The following is a 12,500-nucleotide window of genomic DNA, read 5'->3' as shown; positions in this document are numbered from 1 at the left end:
AATAATAATAATGATAATGATAATAATAGTAAATAATAATAATAATTAAAATATGATAAATATTAATAATGATAATAATAAGAACGGCAACAGCAACAATGATAAATTTGATGATTATGATAGTAATGATAATAATGATAATGGCAAAGTAATGATAATAATGAAGCTAAAACGATATTATTTTGTATCAGTAGTGGTAATGATAATGATGATGGTAACAATAATTAGAATGCTTTTAGCAATGATAATGGTAATCGTAATAATAACGATTATAAAAAAAATAATAACAACGACAACAGTAGTAATGCTGATGATATTAATAATGATGATTATAATTTACTTCAGAAAAAATATGTTTATACAAATACTCCATGCACATTGGCCATTTGCCTCTAGATAGGGACTAACCTCGAGGAAACGGAGAGAGAGAGAGAGAGAATATGATTAAATAAATAAATATATATATTCATGTGTATTATTATATTTATATTTCCGTTTATATATCCTCTCAGTGGTGTTCGCAGGATACATCTACATATCTTAAACATACACTTATAAGGTTATCTACTCAGAAAATTGATAATTTTACTAGTTAGGTAGGTCATGATACTTCTTTCTCTACTCAAATACACGCATATGAGAAAGAGGAGAGGAGGAAGGGAGAGAATGTAGGAGGGTAGGGGGAGGATCCCGTAGAAATGCTCTAAGAAAAGTCTTAAATCTTGTAACGGCCACGGTAGTACAGCGGCAGAGTCGCCGTCCCTCTGCCCGGAGATGCCAAGAGCGATTCCCGGCAAATGACCTACTGTAATATCGTTTTCATTTTGCTTTACTTATTTCTTGAAAGAAATCGACAATTTTGTTTTTTCTTATCGCTTCTCTGATTATATTTTATTTTGCATCTTTATATTTTCATGTTCTCCCCTATCTTCTTTCATTTAATTTCGATTTTTCTATTTGTTATTATAGTCTTTGTATCATCTGTCCCTCTCATTCTTTTTGATGTCTTATATATTGTCTATTTACTTTTTTATCGATTATATGAGAGAGAGAGACTTATTTTGTCTATCTTCATTTTTTAATAATTTTCTTCGCTTTGATTCTCTTTCTTGTCCGCTTTCTTTTCCTTTTCATATTTTATTATTTACCCTCTTATTTTCTTTCTTGCATAAGTCACCATAATTAGTATTCTTTCTGCTTGTATTTGGCATTTTCCCCTTTTTATTCGATTTTTTATCCTATTTTTATCTGCATCTTTCTTCCTTCTAAGTATCTCTCTCTTTCTCTCTTTCTTTCTCTTCCACTTTCTCTGCCTCTGGCTCTCTCTATCTATCTCTCTCTTTCTCTCTTTCTTTCTCTTCCTCTTTCTCTGCCTCTGGCTCTCTCTATCTATCTCTTTTTCTCTTTCTCTTTCCCTGTCTCCCTTTCTCTCTCTCCCTCTCTCTCTCTATCTCTCCCTCTCTCTTTCTATCTCTCTTTCTTTCTCTCTCTCATCTCTCTTTCTCTCTCTCTCTCTCTCTATTTCTCTCTCTCTCTCTCTCTCTCTCTCTCTCTCTCTCTCTCTCTCTCTCTCTCTCTCTCTCTCTCTCTCTCTCTCTCTCATCTCGCTTTCTCTTTCTCTATCTCTCTTTCTCTTTCTCTGCCTCTGGCTCTCTCTCTCTCTCTCTTTTTCTCTTGCTCTTTCCCTGTCTCCCCCCCCCCCCCCCCCCCCCCCCCTCTCTCTCTCTCTCTCTCTCTCTCTCTCTCTCTCTCTCTCTCTCTCTCTCTCTTTCTCTTTCGCTTTCTCTATCTTTTTCTTTATCTGTCTCCCTCTCTCTCTCTCTCTCTCTCTCTCTCTCTCTCTCTCTCTCTCTCTCTCTCTCTCTCTCTCTCTCTCTCTCTCTCTCTCTCTCTCTCTCTCTAACTAACGAACTAACAGAGAAGGAACTAACTATAAGACATGGTCATAGCGAGAGAGATAAAGTAAGAAGCAAAAGGGAAGAAATGAAAACCATAGAACAAAGGGAATAGGAAAAGTGACACAAACGATGAAAAGGGAGAATACGAAAGGCTAAGGAAAGAGAGAAAGACAGAGTGGAGAAAGTAAAAAAGATTAGAGAAAAGGAGAAAATAGTAATAGAAAATAGAAATGATGATGGATATAACGGTGATAATAACACAAAGAATGATAAAGATGATTAAAGAATATGATAGTGATAGAAATTAAAATAATGAAGAAAATAATGACATCATAATGACAATAATAACACCACTGTTACTACTACAGCAATGATTGATGATAGTAATGATAACAAATTAATGATAATGGTAGTGATAATAATGATAACATTACATATATATATATACATATATATACACATATATATACATAAATACACATATAATTACAAATATATTCATAGACATACATATACTTATATAAATACATTTGTATACATAAGTATACATATCTTTGCATATATATGTATATACATGCATATATATACATATATGCGTATATATACATATATACATACATATACATATATACATACATATACATATATATATATATACATATTCATATATATATATGCATATACATGCTTATGTATACACATATATACAAATATACACAGATATATAGACATATATACACATACATAATTAAATATAGATAAATATACATATATGAATATATATACATATGTAAAGCTATACAGAAAACTATCGCTAGGAGGGTGTCGAAACATTCCATAATGAACAGAACCTTATGTTACGGAAGGTTTGGCCTTTTGGGTTCGAATTGGTCTCGCTCTGCTTCATGTGTCGCTTATCGGAATTCCTTTATTCACTGTGACATGATGATCTTATTCCCGAAAATGATGGAATATATGTATGCATATATGCAGACAAGCCATAGGCCTCCTAGGTTATGATAATGATCTGCAAACACTTTGTTTCTGAATGTATGTCTGGCGTCAACAAAACACCAGATAGGTAACGACACCACCCCTTCCCTCCTATTTTCAACTTCCTTCGCTCAATATTTTGGAGAGGTGTTTGTTTTAATAGAAAAAAACGCAAAAACAATTTCATATATGCCCACTGTTGTATCTAATGCAGTGTTCCTGCAGTAGCGTTCGTTAGTTGAAAGAATGAACGCCGCTTCTACCATCTCCCTTTGCCGTGGGGGCAGGCCTTGCTTTATGATGGGGGCCTGAGACCACTTGGGGAGATGGCCGTCGGTGTCGACGTGAACAACGAAGGCGCTCCTCGTGTCATGTCGTTGGCGATCCCGGATTATGCAAGTAACAGGTCTCATGCCAAACTCACGGTGTAGCTGTCGGTTAGACACGGGGTCCTGCCAACTGTACCCCATGATCCGTGACGAAGAAGGCGGGTGATAACATAGACAGTTTATCTTCTGAATGATTGTAATGCAACTGCCAAGTAGAAGTTTTGTTAACAAGGCTCAGAATCGGTCACTAATGACGGCTAAAAGTGCAGCACATTGTAAGGGGTGCCATTAACGGTCACGCATTTAGTGGAAAGATGAGCAGCATTCTCATACACGCTGAAAAATGTATTGGAGGAGGATTGTGACATAGAAGGACTTATCAGTTTCTTAAGGGAATCTAATATTCTAAACAAAATATAAGTATGCATAATATTTATGCAATAGTTTTATACTTTTAAAGCACAATACTTATGTTTTGATTTTTATATAATATTTATTATTATTTATTTTTACTTTTAAGAGACCATATTTATTGATAGATTTTTAGATATTTCAGTATTTTAACATTATAGTTCCACATGGTATTCGCCACTAGCGGCTCTTGCCGTAGAAGCGGCAGATAACTTTAAATAATCAATCAATCGCTCAATAAAATATTTCTGAAACAAAGTACATTAAGAGTTTTATATATTTTGTTTATTTCTTTTTGGTATAACATGGTTATATGGTGCTTTAATGCAATATATATATATATATATATATATATATACATGTATATTAATACCATAGGTAAGCATTATTTGTCATTTAAGAATAATTACACTTTTACATATGGAAATTTGATGAAATATAAGCATGTAATAACTCGGATGCGGTCGTTAGTATTTCTAAGCCTCCATCAGAATCTGAATGCTCCTTCCGACAGAGGTGACATTTATGGAAGACAGCAAGTCGTCTCCTGCTATCATCGTATATCTGTCCGCGGAGAGGAAAACATAATTGCGAGGAAAGTGAGAAGCAAAACTTGAATGAATGATGGAATAACTAAGTTGGCAACCTGTGCCAATTCGATTCTGATAAATGATCATGACGAATGTTTGTAATCTTCCAGAGTTTATTGTGTATTACAATCATACGAGTTATCATTTAGTTTATACTACTAATGAAAGAGAAATTGCTGTTTTCAGGTTATATAAAATCTTTGTTTTCTTCCCATGAAACCTCCAAGCTTGATATGGCTATAAGCATCACCAATTCTAAGTCGATCCCTGTCAATACATATTTAGTGTTGAGTGGTCATGTTATAGCTCCATTTATGATTATAATCACTATTTTTACTTCCTCGGAGTAAATAGAGTATCGGGCTTAGTCGTGGGGAGAGGGGGGGGCAGATGTAGGAGAAGGGGTGAGGCCCCGCCAAGAAGCTACGGCCTGTTTGAGAGGGAGAGCAGACCGGGAGCTAGCGGATCGAGCAGGTGTGTAGAAGGATGTGCTACGAGGACCAACAACAGTTCTAGAACTTTATACCTGTTAAGAACATGGGGATTTACCTTGGTCATATGACTGAGGGGTGCGATTTCCATGGTAGATATTCATTAACTATGCAATTCTTCACGAAAGGAGGCGAGAAAAGTACATCCATGGTGTCGCTCTATTCGCCTCTTCCTCACTTCGCCCGTCCATTGATGGTGTGTCGGTGAGGTCATAAGCTCGTGAGTAGGGGTATTCCCTGGCACCTGTCTGGGGTCGTCCGTCATCTGGATATTGCCCGGAGCATCGTCAGTGTTTAGGAGGGCATCTTTAGATAAATAAGACTGTAGAGGCATTTATGAACAAATGGACTTTTTCTTAAAGATGATAGCTATACCAGAACGTTTTAACACTTACCATATATTTCCCAGGTCTGAAAAACTGCTCTGTTCATATACGTATACTTCAATCACCCTTGCATTTTATAAAAGGGCATTTTTCTATCTCTAAGTTAAGTAAAAGTAAGCTTTGCCCTCCTTTATTATGAAGTAATGCGAATATTTTTTCGCATTTAACGAATACTTTTTACTTGTCATTAAAGAAAATATTGCTTCGGTTCCGGCTTTTTCCCCTTTAGGACTGTGATTTTCAACCCTTTCTCTATATCTTACCTCCTCGACTGTATGTTGCTCGTCATATGCCCTTTTACTTCTATGTAAAAACAAGAACATGTAATATAGGCGTATAACAAGAAAAAGAAAATACCTTCATTTTTTATATTTTGCAAAGAATGTTTTGATTAGGAAAATAATATATAGTTGTTGATAACTCGGTTTAAGAAAAGATAAAAAAACGCATCAAACAGTTGGAAATTCGCATGCTGTTTGCTAAGATCCATCGCATCGAGGGTGGCATGTATATTTCTACTCCCTAGGGTAAAAATACCCTTGGTCAAAAGTCCCTGCTTTAGGCGAATTTGTCTTCGCTTTGCCCAATACACGTACAATATAAAAGCTTTACAATATGGGGGGCAAGCGAGCTATATTACTTATCCTAATTTTTTTTTCATATCTTAAAAGTCCTTGGTTTTGATAAAAAGCCAGTTGCTAAAAGGGGGAAAACTAATCAAATCAAAGCCTTCTTGTTATACTTGTGTTTTGATTTTTGAAGAAAAAAATGGTTTATAGGGATCTTTAACCGTTTTTACCACTACAGCAACTGGTGACAAAGTGAAAAATTATAGGCAAAGTTGTTAAGACATTTTTTTCTTCATTTGGCATGATTCTGTATTAAGTTATCCAGAAAATACTTAAGAGGTCGAGTATCAAGTTTTATTCAGTGTCAACGTAAAAAAATATTTCTCTTTGTATAGGGAGATTTGAGAAAATATATGCATGTATTACTTAAAAAGTGGTGTCTGAATGCGTGTTTCCCGATAAAGTAAATCCCCGTAGTCCGACGACGAGGCGATCGTCTCTTAAAGATGACAACTTATCTAGCTCCATCTCTTGCCGCATAGTTGTAGACTGGTGAGAAAGACAATCAAAGGGAAATCGAGAAGTTACGTTTGGTTGAATTATGACCGTCAGCAAGGTTATTTGTGTCCATTTACAATATTTTTTCTCGTTCTTGTAGAAGACAAAGATTTGTGCTTGTGTCTGTTTGTTTGTACTAAAGGTATATTTGAAGACATTAATAAAGGCATATTGAGTACAGCAACGAATTTTATAATCCTTTTGACTGCAATGAATTCCTAATATTGGGATGCTTTAGCGATTTCAGGAAACGGCGTGTCAAGACATGCCGGAAGGCTTAATGTAATTATCGGATCACTACCCATGACCCCTTTCAGATCAATATCCTTGACCCGGCTCGGGAGCTGATCCAAGCAGTGAGAACAGCCTTCTTCTCCTGGACTTTGCTAGATCCCAGAGAATGAGGATTTCTGGCTCCTGGTATCAGCGCCCCAACCCGCCTCGCTGGACATGGTATAGCGATGCGGGTACTGAGGCCAAGAAGACCGACCACATTCTTGTCAGCACTCGATGGAGGATCCTCCATAATTGCAGGGTTTACCAAAGTGCCAAGTTCTGTGGCACTGACCATAGGCTGGTAGTGGCTGCCCTACGGGTGCACTTCAAACTCCTCGTCCCTCCAGTGGCCACTCTAGGTGTTTCACTTAGACAGACTGAGGGAGGAAGAGTGTGCCCGTGGGTCTGCCGTGGCAGTCTCTGATTTTCTTTTCTTCTTCTTCTTCTGCTTATTATTATTATTATTACTACTACTATTACTACAATTATTATTATTATTACTATTATTATTATTGTTATTATTATTATTATTATTATTATTATTATTATTATTATTATTATTATTATTATTATTATTTTTATTATTATTATTATTATTATTGTTGTTGTTGTAGCGGGGCGTAGACCAAGTAGACTCTCATATGTCTGGTTGAGTTCGGGCTCGACCGACAAATATTCAGGAATAGATTCGTCTGCAGTGAACAGATGTAATGTTCCAGGCCTACGGTACGCTGCCACCACCCAATTAGTAGGTTCGGGAACCGTGTGTGTTGTGTATGGGGGTGTGAATGTCATATGAAATAAGGGTGGAAGGAAAATACAGAATGTGTGTGCTGAATGTTGGATGTGTAAGTGTGCAAATGTGAAAAGGGATATGCGTGGACGTGTATGGAAGAAAAATGCAAGATCATATAAATCTTACTCTTCCCTTCGGAAGAAAAAACTATGTGATAACTCAGTTTAAAACACCAAATGGCACACTGGAGGTACGGTCCTCAAGAAGTGTCCCTTCTATGCTCTGACACGTTGATTCCACAAAGTGCTGCTTTGGGACATTGTGAAAGAGAGTGCACCCTGCAGATGGTAATGAGGCATGTTCCACGCCAAAGTCCAGAAGAGACCAGGTGTCTCCTGCACACAACAATAAAATAATACTTAACTTTACAAAAACATGAATTCATCAATCCTGACGCGAAGCGAGGTAAATCCAAAGCGAGCACAAATAACGCCGAGAGCGGGACCACTGTACACAACAGAAGTCAGGACCGAACTATCTTCTGTTTTCTTTCTTTCTTTGTTGGATTTCTTGGCTATCAACCAGCGGCATGTTACCAAGGTGATTAAGCCAATGGATCTTTTTCCTTCTATCAATCTATATAAGGTCATATAGTTTTGTCTCCCTTAGAAAAGTGATTATTTTACTTATTATTTGTTAATCGTTTGATAAAGACAACGCCTAATAAACTATTTCAGATTAAAACATAAAGATTTTGCAACATCAAATAGTTTATTAGGCGTTGTCTTTGGTTATTGAAGTTCTGACATGCTGTAACAATGTGGTCTATTGTTAGGCTGGTGTTGCAAATCTGGCATTGTGGAGGGTAGTTCTTTTCTATATAGGGAGTGAGGAGTGTCAATCTTGTTGCATTGACCCTAAGGCGGGCCAACACCACCTCCTCCCTTCTTTCCTTCCTTTGGGATGTGTCCCACGGTTCTATTAATGTTTTGCTTTTGTTGTTTATGTCTAGGTTGGTCCACTCACATTGCCACAGTACATGTATTTTTGCTTTTATAAGAGACACAAAACACCTGAGATCTGTGCGGACTATGCCAAGGTGCAGACCGCCAGTTGACCCGGCTAATTTGTCCGCCTGCTCATTGCCATGGATACCAGAGTGGCCTGGCACTCATATTAGCTTGATTGATTTGTTGGCACCAGGAGACGCCTTTTGTCTACGAGGTGACAGGGCGTTTCGGGGAGTAACAAACTGCATTAATGTTGTGGACGACATTATCCTACATGATGAGGACTACCTCTCACACCTTCAACGAGTAAACGATGTCCTGTCAAGGTGTCGACAGCACGGGATAACGCTTAATGCCACAGAAGCTGCATCTGAGGCCAGCTTCGGTGGGTTCAAACTATCACATAATGGTATTGAAGCAGACCCAGAGAAGGTAAAAGCCATTGCAGAGTTTCCTACTCCTACAAATCTGACTGATCTTCGGTCATTTATGGGCTTGGAAAATCAACTGGCAGAGTTTACGCCTAAGATTTCGACTGCTGCAGCCCCACTCCGCCCATTGATGAGCCCGAGGAGAGCTTTTACTTGGACAGTAGACCACACCAAAGCTTTCAATGACACTAAACAAGCTTTGTCAAGGCCCCCCATACTTGCGACGGTTGACCCGGGCTGGGTCAACCGTCGCAAGTAGACCGACGCCTCCAGACTCTACGGCCTTGGCTATGTGTTGTTGCAGGACCACGGTGCTGGAAGATACAAGATGGTGCAATGTGGTTCCCGTTCCTTGACAGATACAGAAACGTGGTATGCGACCGTCGAATTGGAAATGCAAGCTGTCGTTTGGGCCATCAGTAAGTGCACGTTCTATCTTCGTGGACTTCAGCACTTTAGTGTGGTGACGGATCACCGTCCATTGGTTCCTATTTTGAACCATTATTCCCTGGATGCAATTGAAAACCCTCGCCTCCAGCGCATGAAAGACAAGATTGCGCCCTACATTTTTACCGCAATGTGGCGTGCAGGTAAGAAGTTGTGCATCCCTGATGCCCTTTTCCGGTCACCTGTGAGTCGCCCAACGGTGGAGGATGGTGCCTTCAATGCTGAAATGGACACTTCCGTCAAGATTGTATCTGAGGAATCCTTTGGACAGGCATGACTTGAAATCACATGACAGCAATAACAATAACAACACACAATGAACAAGTAAATAAATAAAACAAAAAATAAATAGAAATAAACAAAAAATGAAAAATATATAGAAATAAAAAATAAAATAAAAAATAAAAAATAAATGTTGTTTCTACCAATAAACAAACAACAGCAAATATAATAATAATCATAATAGTAATAACAATAACAAGAGTAACAATCATAATGGTAAAAAAAATATTATTAATAAAAAAATAATAGTAATAATTATGGTAATAGTAATATGTACAGGGTTTGGTGATGGTTTCCCTTATTTTTGTATTGTGTGCGAAGTGTGAGAGTGCGTGCGTGCTTGTGTGCGTCAGCGAACCATTTGGTTTACCCGGACGACCCATTCCCCTTGCTTCGAACCCGAAGAAAGCCATGGTCGGTGGTCGCCGTTATATGGTCAGCCACTTGGCTCCGAACTCCACACCGATAAGCATTGTATGTATACCTTTATATTTATATAGTTATTTTTATTGTGAAAATTATAAGTGTAAATCAAATGTGACAAATGAAACAAGTGATTTAGTGATAACATAAGTGATTTATTTTCAAATGGTTTTCACTTTCAGCCTCCTCAATCTAGGTATAAAGTGGACTGATCTCTGGCCGCATTACGTGTCTGCAAACCGTGCCTGTGTACTCTGGCTGCATAGAATATTGTGGCAGTATATCGTGGCTGCATACGTTTGAGTATCGGGCTGTAATATCCCGGTCCACAGAATCCTGGGCCGTATGACCCCGGACCACTTGACTCAGGCTGAAATAGTGCTTATAAGATTTTATTTTGATTCTTTTGACGTGTGAATAAGACTTGTGTGAATATATATGAAAATATATATATTTAAGAAAGTATTGAATTGTCTATTTCCTTTGAACCAATCTATCCCCCAGAGGATATAAATAAAAAGAACAAGAGGTTAGCTCATGATATCAGGAGAGAATTTGATACACTAATTCAAATGACTAGAAACCTCTGACATAATAGTTATGACAGTAGTAGTAGAATAACAATAACAATAATAACAATAACAATAACAAAGAATAACAATAACGATAAAAATAACAAAAATAACACAAATTACAATAATAACAATAGCAATAATAAAAATAAACATAATAATAATAACAACAAGAATGATAACAATAATAACAATAATAACAATAGTAAGAATAACAATAACAAAAACAACAAGAATAATAACAACAACAACGACGACAGTAATAATAATAATGATAATAAAAGTAATAATAATAATAATAGTAATAATGATAATAATAATAACAATAATAATAATAATAATAATAATAACAAATAATTATAATTATAACTAATAATAATCAATTATAATTAATAATAATAATAATAATAATAATAATAATAATAATTTATAACAATAATAATAATAATAATAATAATAACCATTGTCACCCTCATGAATGCAACTGCAAGCAAACCTTGGCCAAACCCAGCGCCCAGGAGCCCAAAGCCGCCTGAGGCATTGGAAGTCGCAGGGCCTCCGAAGGTAAGCGCCTTGACAGGGGGGTTGGAGTCTTTTGGGGGCGTAAAGGGTCAGTGGGTTGGGGTGGGGGGCGGGGAGTCAGAGGAGGAAGGAGAGGGGTGAAGAGGGAAGGGGGGAGAGGAGAAAAGAATCAGATAAGGAGGGAAGTGGGGAAAAAAAGATAAGGAGGGAGAGGGGTGAAGAGGGAAGGAGGGAGAGAACATATCTATCTATCTATATATTTATAGACTTATACATATATAAATATATATATACATATCAATCTATCTATTTATATATCTATCCATCTATCTCTCTATATATATGTGTGTATGTATATATATATATATATATATATATATATATATATATATATAAGAAAAGTAGAATGGCCTCAGTTCACTAGATCTAATATAAATTACATAAAAATATACAAGGGTACATGAAATTCAAAAGTAAAGAAATCAAATCCCCTCACCTTGCTTTAAATTCAACTAACACTGCATTACCACTCAGTATTATGCTGGCAGAGTAAGAATTATATAAAAACAAAATCAAATATACAAATCTGAGATGATTGCCTAAGTAAAGATAACATTGTATCTTGTGTGGTTGCGGTTGTGGTTGGTGTGGCAGGGCCGAAGGTTGCACCAAAGGCTGCAAGGGGGGGGAAGGGGGGGAGAGGGAGAGAGAGAAAGAGAGAAAGGGGGGGAGGGAAAGAGAGAAAGAGAGAGAGGGGGGGAGGGAGAGAGAAAGAGAGAGAGAGGGGGGGGGGAGAGAGCATACCCTTTGATATCCCGGTTCTGTCAAACATAGCGCCATAGGAAACCCCCAACTTTTCTATCATGGAAGCCTGGCTTCCATCAGCCAAAGCCATGACGCCAGAGGTGGAGGTACGCCAGGGGTTCAGAGAAATCCTTACTGAACATCTCCCTTTTTTCATATATATATATATATATATATATATATATACACATATACATACCGACGGTTCCAAGGCAGATGAGTGTGTGGGTGCGGGTGTATGGTCTACTGAATTGAAGTTCAGACTGCCGAATCATACATCTATTTTTCTTGCCGAACTCTTTGCCATTGATAAAGCCATATATTTTGCACTATCGAAGACCCACGATAGAATGGCCATTTTTTCAGATTCATTAAGTTCACTTGAATCCATTAAATCATTAGAAACCACTAGAAATTACCTGCTGGGTAATATCATGGTGCCAACAAATCAATCAAGCTAATATGAGTGCCAGGCCACTCTGGTATCCATGGCAATGAGCAGGCGGACAAATTAGCCGGGTCAACTGGCGGTCTGCACCTTAGCATAGTCTGCACAGATCTCAGGTGTTTTGTGTCTCTTATAAAAGCAAAAATACATGTACTGTGGCAATGTGAGTGGACCAACCTAGACATAAATAACAAAAGCAAAACATTAATAGAACCGTGGGACACATCCCAAAGGAAGGAAAGAAGGGAGGAGGTGGTGTTGGCCCGCCTTAGGGTCAATGCAACAAGATTGACACTCCTCACTCCCTATATAGAAAAGAACTAC

This window comes from Penaeus chinensis, chromosome 3 (assembly GCF_019202785.1).
Source record: "Penaeus chinensis breed Huanghai No. 1 chromosome 3, ASM1920278v2, whole genome shotgun sequence".
NCBI lineage: Eukaryota > Metazoa > Arthropoda > Malacostraca > Decapoda > Penaeidae > Penaeus > Penaeus chinensis.
Note: the sequence above shows the minus strand (reverse complement) of the source record.